Source organism: Eriocheir sinensis, chromosome 10, assembly GCF_024679095.1.
Source record: "Eriocheir sinensis breed Jianghai 21 chromosome 10, ASM2467909v1, whole genome shotgun sequence".
In the NCBI taxonomy this organism is placed as follows: domain Eukaryota; kingdom Metazoa; phylum Arthropoda; class Malacostraca; order Decapoda; family Varunidae; genus Eriocheir; species Eriocheir sinensis.
Genome location: NC_066518.1, coordinates 705,562 through 712,690, shown reverse-complemented (window position 1 = coordinate 712,690; position 7,129 = coordinate 705,562).

Genomic DNA, 7,129 nt, shown 5'->3' with positions numbered 1-7,129 from the left:
TTTATGGATGGTATTGCATTGCCTGAACACAATCTATATTTTCATATATTTTCTGTACCAAATTATATTGGTTTGTGAAAACATTTTATTAGGACGAGCTGGGAAGGGAAGGGAAGCAGGGTTATGCAGCACGGGTGACAGGAAAGGATGATAAACGTTTTTTTTACTTTTATTTTATACTTATTTTCCATTTTTAGTGAATTAGGATGTTTTCCAGACATCTACATGTTTCATTCTTTCCTGCTCTTAAGACAAATATTATAATTCCTAAGGTGAGAAAAAGTATTATTTTCAATATAATACCGGAGCAAGAGATAAAGGTTCCTGTCTCCATGGTGTGGTGGTTGTGCAAAGATGCCGCCGTGATGCCAGTCATGTTAAAATGATATTGCAATGATTATACTGCAACGCAAACATTGGAAGACGTCCCAGATACTTTCAAAACGTGTTTTTTTTTTCATACAATAATTTTCGTTGAAATGAACAAACTCAAATATTGTCAACAAATGAAAGCTCATATGTTCTACCATTTCCTCTAAATAAATAAAAAAGACAGCATTACTAACTGACAGGTGTATTCAGAAATGTTGTATAGGCAACGATTTTTAAGACTGCAACTTTCTAATTTTACTTGTTACCAATATATGTATATTAGTGTTTATTCTTTTTTGTCATACTGGTCTGGGTTACAGCCTCATGTATACCTGACTTGAAGACCTTGGGGTTGGATTTGCAGACGCGCGGGTTACTCGCCTTTGTCGGCGCCAGACTATCAGCCCAAGGGCGAGCACAACTACTGGTTATGGAATGCTAGGCGGACAAAGGCATGGGTATGAGGAGATTGCTCATCCTTGTACCCTCATACCGGTACTCGGACCCGGACCACTCGATTATGAACCGAGCGCACTAACAACTGTACTGTAATGTCTGTGTGTGTGTGTGTGTGTGTGTGTGTGTGTGTGTGTGTGTGTGTACATTTATGGCCACACTTATGAAAATGACGTTCTGGGCCTAACTTTAGGGGTTCCTGCAGTTTAATATTCCAGACTTATTAATTCTTTAAACTTTAGCATCTTTATGCCTCTTGAACGACGTGTTTCCTCCAGAAGTTGTGGTGGGGAACGTCTCTCTCTCTCTCTCTCTCTCTCTCTCTCTCTCTCTCTCTCTCTCTCTCTCTCTCTCTCTCTCTCTCTCTCTCTCTCTCTCTCTCTCTCTCTCTCTCTCTCTCTCTCTCTCTCTCTCTCTCTCTCTCTCTCTCTCTCTCTCTCTCTCTCTCTCGACACACACACACACACACACACACACACACACACACACACACACCTTTTCTCACCTGTCCCTCACTCCATAACATTCCTTATCCTTCCATTATTCTCTCCCCCTTACATTATAGCGCTCTCAGTCTCTTTCCTTCTCAACTCTTCTGAATTAGTGAATGATGAATAATAGAAGTGACTGGAATGCTAACAATAATAACGATTAGCCTGAAGGAGTGCGGCCCCGGGCAGGAGGGCGGAGGGAGACGGGCAACCAGTCAGCCGTAAGCCAATCTACCTCCCGCGGCGTCGGAAAGAGAGGGAAATATATTTTTGAGAATTATCATACCCTTGTGCCTAGAGGGAAGGAGGAGGAAGAAGAGAGAGAGAGAGAGAGAGAGAGAGAGAGAGAGAGAGAGAGAGGTTTTGTACGCTTCTTTATATGTCACAAATAGTGGTTTCGTTAGGTGTTTGTTCTCGTCTCATCATTACCTTGTCGCCACCTGCAATCACCGTGGAGTGTGTGTGTATACCTTCCTTTCACTCATCAGTTCCTTCTCCTGCCTTAACCCTCGCCGTGTCGTCATGCAAACCTGATTTCTTGTCCAAGGTCCCCTCATGAATTTTTTAACTGTAGAGATAATTAACATAACCATAAGGCCAAGTTTTAAGAGTGCCGGTGATAAATTGTACAGTGAACTTCGATAACGGGCCAAAAAGCGCGAGATAAAAGATGACAACACAAATAGAATAAATTGAGTAAGCTCGAGGTGAGGGAAGATAATGAATTCGGAATAATTATGAGCGGGGAAGAAAGTATGTGATGGAAATATAAGCAGAGGAGGAAAGGGAGAAGCTGGGCTGGAGGGAAGAGAGAGAGAGAGAGAGAGAGTCATTTTACGGGGGAGGTAGATTGCCTGTTTGCTGGAAAGAGTATAGGAGAAGGGAAGGGAAGGGACGGAAGGCGCCAGGAGGGAAGAATAAATAGAAGATAAAAGGGTGGAAATTAAAATCCTAAGAAGAGCAAATGAAAAAAAATGTATAAAAGATGTAAAATAAAATAACGAAAAAATATTCAGCAAAAAGCAACATGTTTTATTTTGCCGACCACTAGCGAGGCATTAACAGCTTTTTAAAAACCTGACAAGCCAAACACTGACTGATCGAGGAAATCCGGGAAATTAGAATTGTTCATATTTCAGGATTAGATAGATGGATAGATGGATATATAAATAAATAAATAGACAGATAGGAAGATTAATATAAATAGATAGATAGATAGGAAGCTAGATGGATAGAAAGGTAGATAGATAGATAGATAGATACATAGATAGATAGACAGATAAGAAGATAAATTAGATATACATGTAGATAGATAAATAAATAAATAGATAATATAGATAGATGGCATGAACATAGAGAGACAGATGGATAGATAGATAGATAGACAGATAATATGCACGTGTATGCATACGTAATGAATTAACATCCTTGAAGACGTTGCGCTCCCCATTTTAAAAGCTTTTCGGACGAAGCATCACACCGCCTAAACCAGTCACTCGCATGGGAATCAAACTTCGCATGCCTCGGGACGCAACAAGGTATAAAAGTGTCAGGAACTTAGTGCTTACACGTGTCCTTGGCGAGAAGATTACATTATTCAAAGAGGGAAAACGATGCAGGAAAATCAGCCGTGTGTGCAGAGAAGAAAGAGCTTTGCACCCACAGACCTCTACAAACCGAGTCCATGAAGAAGCTGCTCTGTCGAGGTAGTCTCCACCTGTTCGGGGAAGCAGGTGTGCGACTGTTAGCTTTAACCTTGAATAATTAAGGCGAGATCCAAGTAAGCCTAAGTTGAGCTTGTGTTGCTTTGCATGTTATCTCAAGCAGGGAGGCAGAAAAGGGAGGGAGGAAGGGAGGGGTGGAAGGAGAGGGACGAGGGGAGGGTACTTGAGAGAGAAAACTAAGCGATGAGAACGTTGAAAGAGAGAGAGAGAGAGAGAGAGAGAGAGAGAGAGAGAGAGAGAGAGAGAGAGAGAGAGAGAGAGAGAGAGAGAGAGAGAGAGATCAACCGACCTACCAACCGATCGACAGGCAGACAGACAGACAGGCAGGCAGAGAGGGAGGCAAACAGAAAGGAGGGGGAAATGACACTACCATTACGCAAAAAATATAATCACAGCTCCCCTTGTGGATTATTTAAGGGAGGGAGGGGCTGCGATGAGAGGGGGGGTGAGGAGGGGCAGGGGGAAGGGAGTGAAATAGAATACTGGTACTAATAATGATTACATACGAAAAAAAACATCCAATTATAGGTTTCCCATACATCGAAATGGAACCAAAACACACACACACACACACACACACACACACACACACACACACACACACACACACACACACACGACACAATCAACTTGGCCTCCCATCCCGATGAGGTAAGATCTTTGCTGTTGTAATTTGGTCCCCTTTGTCCTCGCCACACTGGTTTCTCGAGGTGTCAAGCGGCGTTCCGTGCTGGTAGGACATCCGGGAATAATTACCAACCTGTCTCTCGCCTCCTGAACACCCCGCGTCTGGGTACGCTTGTAGGGGCGACGACAGGTGAATGTGTATGTAGACTGGTGTATGTGTGTGTGTGTGTGTGTGTGTGTGTGTGTGTGTGTGTGTGTGTGTGTGTTGAGACGGGCTTTTACAGTGCCTAAAATATGTAGAAGTTTTTTTTTCTTTTTCTCGGGATATTTAGTGAAATGGTAATGTGTGTCAAATATCTGTGTGTGTTTCAATGTTTTATGTACGTATATATGTCTGCGTTTTGTTTTTCCCCGTTTTTGTTTCCTGTCTAACTCTAGGCCTATCTCATTGTATTTCTCTCTCTCTCTCTCTCTCTCTCTCTCTCTCTCTCTCTCTCTCATAATAGTTCGTTCATCTCTTCCACTTCTTAGTAAAACTCTGCTGGACACTTTTAAATCGACAACAAAAAGAAGCTTAAATTCTAGAACTTATTTTCTTTATAGCTTTAAGTTTACTCACGTAATGAAAAAATAAACATGTACTAAAAGTGTATTATACTCGAGCGTAATGAAAATTCGAATATACTGGAATGTCCATCATAAACACAATTCAGACTGATTACTCGAGCACTATGCAACCAGCACCCAACCCATAGAGCGTACTTGGGAAGCCTTTTTTTCGTCGAAGCCTTTAGCACCAGTAGGCTTTCATGAGGGGCCTGGTGGTCGGCCCGAGCCCGTCTTGGTGCAGGCAAGTGTTTATAGAGGTGCCATCTTTTCTTGGCTCATGCTGGCCCCCGGAGCCCCTTTTTTTTCATTACTTATATTTTTTTATGAAAGCAAGGAAAACTAGGCCATCAAAGGCGTCCCAAATATTTGCGATGATTGACAGGAACGAATAGAAAAATAACTACCATTTCATATGTTTTGGAGAACAGGAACAAGAATTACCCCTCACATCCCAGCACGCTTCTAGGCATCTTCCTCGTCCATGTCCTCGCTGGTATCGTCCCTACTCTGTGTTTCTCGCCCCGTGTTCCCGCTCTACGTCCCCCTCGTCCTCCTCCCTAAGGGTGAGACAATTGGGGGAATGGATTGGTAACTCAGATAAACGGGCCCAACACGGCTAAAGGAAGCATCATTGACACTTAGCTGCGCCGCCCCGTCCCTGGCAGGCGCGGCAGCCGGCACGGAGTAGCGTGGTGGCTCCCGGGCGTCGGGGACAACGCCCTCTCTAACCTGACAGCGAGAGGAGGAAAAGCCTTCCAGCAGGTCAAGTCAGGACACGCCGAGTCGCCCATTCTGGTCACGTGGCTCATCCTCATCCTCATCCTCTTTTCATATTTTCTTTAAGTATTTTTTTTAGTTTTGTTGCTTTACAAAAGTTTTAACCAGTGTTTTCTGTATTAAACTTTGAGAACAAACACATACATCCCACTCTTCCTCCTTTCCTATCTCTCTCCTTCTCCTTCTTTCCTATCTCTCTCCTCCTCTTCCTCTTCCTCCTCCTCCTCCTTCTCCTTTTCCCTCTCCTCCTCCTCCTCCTCCTCCTCCTCCTCCTCCTCCTCCTCCTCCTCATCCTTTTTTCTCTCCCTCTATTTTTGTCTTCCTCTTCCCTATGAAAAGTGACTCAAGCCACTCAGCTTCCTAACGCTATAGAAAGGAGACGAATACGGGAGACTTTGGTGCATGCTCAGTAATGTCAATCGTTCTAAGTTATTTTGATCTCTAAAGCAATTCAATTTTTAGAAATAACTGTCTGCCAATTCAAGCTGAGCGATTTAAATAGACATTGAGAGAAGCTATTTTTTGTTTCCTCGAGGAGAGTCATCCGCCACTGGACAATCTTCTTCGGAGAACTTGTTAGTGTGAAAACGAAAAAAAAATGTAGCATTAGCAGACACTTTTTGTTTTCATACCCACATTCACACCGTGCTTTAATGAGATCCGCAGGTCACTGAACAGTATGCTTAATAGATTTCATCACTGAAGCAGACCTTTTATAAGCCAACAGCCTTTCTATAACTTGGTCTTCCAACCTGCATGAATGGAGGTGAGGTCAGGGTAAGGGATTAACTAAGGTGTGTCCTAAGCTTGCACCTTGTGGAGACCAGGTGACCTGGTCCCTGGGGTGAGGTCACGTCAGGGTTATGGAATAACAAAGGTGTTGCCTAAGCTTAGGCCTTATGGAGGCCAGGTGACCTGGGCCGTGGGGTGAGATGAAACTGAAATCATGTGAGGTGACCCAGAGCAAAGAGGGGTGAGCAGTTTGCCCATTATCAAAAGCAGAAAAAAATCTTAAGGTTTAATCAGTGAAAACTACTTTTACTTGGATTCGAGTACAATACAAAAGAACTTGTACCTGTACTTGAGTTCAGTTGTAAACATGACTACTGAACTTGTACTTGGATTCGTGATATCGCAATCTAATCGTACTCGGCGGCGAGAGCAAACAATGAAGATGAACCCAAGCCTGATAGACACACACACACACACACACACACACACACACACACACACACACACACACACGTTCTCACTCATTCTCATACCCACATTCTCTCTCTCTCTCTCTCTCTCTCTCTCGCCGAAACTTGCCCTGTTAACACTTATTTCCTGCCCACAACCTCTTCCCTACTCTATCCCTTTCTTCCCCTTCGCCCTCATGAACCCTTCACCAGCGAACCGGAATGCAGCTCCATCTTTTAGTGAGGAAATTGCGCGCGCGCTCGCCTGGTAAGGGTGTGGGGTGGTGTTGTTCCCTGGTTATTCTGAGGCCTATGTAGACACCTCAATGGCTCGCTCGCCTATAACCTGCGTCACCTCTGGATTAACTGGAATTGGAATTATCGGTTACCTGCTGGAGGGCGGCGAGCCACCCGTCCAGCCTCCACCAGCTGCAGTTTGACCTAATTCTCTGAGCCGCAATTGCGCGCAGCCCTAAAGCACCATTGTGTTACCCACGCATGGTCTTCATTACTGGTAAATTCTATTAGTTTCTTATTTTACTTTGCATTATTATCTTTGGGCAAAAACACGATCAGGCATTATTCATAATATTAATACTGTGTGTACGTTATGAAAACTATGATATTCGCAATAAAATCGATTGCTGAGCATGATTTTCTTTAAGTAAATGGACATAGAAATATCTTATCATTTTTTTCTCAAAAACGACTTGAAGAAAGTATAATTGTATTTTATGTAAAAGTAGCAGATAACTTTAGGAACGAGTCCTGAGCTCATCAAAAAACAATTTTTACTTTTATAATTCCGTGGCCTTACCAAAGTTCCCGCGAGGAATAGTAATGATATTGACAACCATTCAGGAGACACAAAGCAGAGAAAAGGTTGATTCAG